This window comes from Chrysochloris asiatica, unplaced genomic scaffold (genome assembly GCF_000296735.1).
Source record: "Chrysochloris asiatica unplaced genomic scaffold, ChrAsi1.0 scaffold00118, whole genome shotgun sequence".
Classification (NCBI taxonomy): Eukaryota; Metazoa; Chordata; class Mammalia; order Afrosoricida; family Chrysochloridae; genus Chrysochloris; species Chrysochloris asiatica.
This window is the reverse complement of record NW_006408636.1, coordinates 896,979-899,241: the sequence shown is the minus strand read 5'-3', so window position 1 is coordinate 899,241 and position 2,263 is coordinate 896,979.

Genomic DNA, 2,263 nt, shown 5'->3' with positions numbered 1-2,263 from the left:
GAGAAGTTTCTGAATCTACAGTTAGGATTTTTTGTCTGAGTTCAAAACCACATTGCTAACATTTTAGATGAGCTACTGGCGTGTTGCTTTAGGATAAGTACTTGACCACAAGGTCGGTTTCAACTGCAATGTGGGCAGTTCAAACTAATCAACTGTTCCTCAGAAACCCTATACAGGGTCACTATGGGTCAGAACCAACTCAATGGCACTTAACACAACAACAACTTTGGGTTTGGGTATCTGATAGGATCCCCATAAAGATTATATTGAAGAAATAAACTTTATTTCTGTTTATTTTCCAGATAGAGTAAGAGAATGTGCAACACTCAGAACTTCAACTTTATTATCTGTGGAAAGCGAATGATGATCTTTCATATATGTGACACATAGATAGCTGAAAAGATCAAATCCATAAACTTAGACAAATCTATAAGCAAAATCCACTGTCATAGCATATGGCAAGTCCTGTAAAGAAAGTCATAGAGACTCTGTACACTGTTTCTGAGACTAAATCTTTTTTTTTTTTTTTTTCCCACAATCCAAACCAAGAATATTTCTTTTCATTACTTAATAAAAAATAATTTAACATTTTATATTTCTTGGACTTGTAAGATAACTGTTCTTTTAATTTACAGCATTGAGGGAAGTATTTTAAATTTCAAAATATGCATGATAAAAGTTATTTTGCATATAATAACCAGAAATCTGAAAAACTTACAAAAATTGCTTTAATGTCTAAGGTGCATTTATTCATGAATTACATTAGATTTGAGCAAAGAAAAGTACTTCAAAGCTCATTAATATTTAAGAAATATCAGAATAATTCCCAACTTGGTTTATAGCAAAATAACCAATACTTCTTTTAGGTTTTGTACACAAGCCATCTAAAATTTAGATCCAAAATTTCAGTGTGGCTTCACGTTGTAAATGGTAGCTTGATCATTAAATATGCTTGTGTTTCAGTTTAAGACAACATCATACACAATATTTAATGCCCTTAAAACACACATACCCACAAACTTTAATCATTTAGTGAACATCTAAAATTAACAAAAAATTTAGTTCTCTCTTCTATATTTTTTATGTAGGAATGGGTATAAAGCCATTTTGGTCAAAGAAAATGATTTTAAAATGTTATTATAAGTCCTCTAGTATTTAGGACCCTTCTAAACATACCATTATAGCATCAGTAAAGAAATTGCTTTTATAAAGGTCCATGAAGTAAATACAGAATTAATTTCTTGGTTAACAAATAAAAACTACTGTGATATTCAAGGATGCCCTCCTTCCAATCACATGATTCACACCATTAACAATTAAATAAGGAAAATACATTCCTGTATTGCTCTAAACAGACTAACGCAGCCATTTCAAATGGGGTCTTGGCCAGGTTTTCCAGTTCTATGGAATTGCCATTACTAGTCTTTCTCTAAATTGCTAATATAAAGTTATTCACATTGTTAATACAAAGTCCACCAATTTTAGTTCTACGGCCATTTATATTTATATATTTATTTTCTATTATGTGTATTAAAATATTAATATTTTTGTGCTTTGAGTTTTGGTAACAATATTGCTAAGTTTTTAGAGATGTGGAGTGAGAAAGACTAAGTAAAGGGATTCATAGGTAGTGTCAAGACTAAAGCAACACCATACACATGACTAAGAAAATATCTTTTGTCATTTAAAAGACTATATATACATATATTTAGAGTCCTGGTGTGGAGCTGTGAGTTATTGCACCAGACTGCAAAGCCATGTGAACTGCAAGGTCAGCAGTTCAAGCTCACCAGCTACTCCTTGAAAACCCTACGTTGTTGTTGTTGTTATGTGCCGAGGAGTCGGTTCCGACTCATAGCGACCCTACACAGGGTTTCCGAGGCTTTAAATCTTTACAGGAGCAGACCGCCTCATCTTTCTCCCATGGAACCACTGGTAGTTTCGAACTTCTGACCTTGCGGCTTGCAGCCCGATTTGTAACCACTACGCTACCAGAGCTCCTTTGAAAACCCTATACAGGGTCACTATGGGTCAGAATCAACTTGACAGCACTTAACAACAACAACAATAACAACATACATATATTTATGGACTCCTTGTGTGGCACGATAGGATCAGCACTGGATTGTGAACTTTAAGATAATCAGTTCAAACACACCAGCTGCTCTTCCAAAACGCTATAAGTCAAAGCTGTCTTGACAGCACTTAATTAAAACATATATATTTTTTTCCTTAATTAAAACATATATATATATTTCCTCCT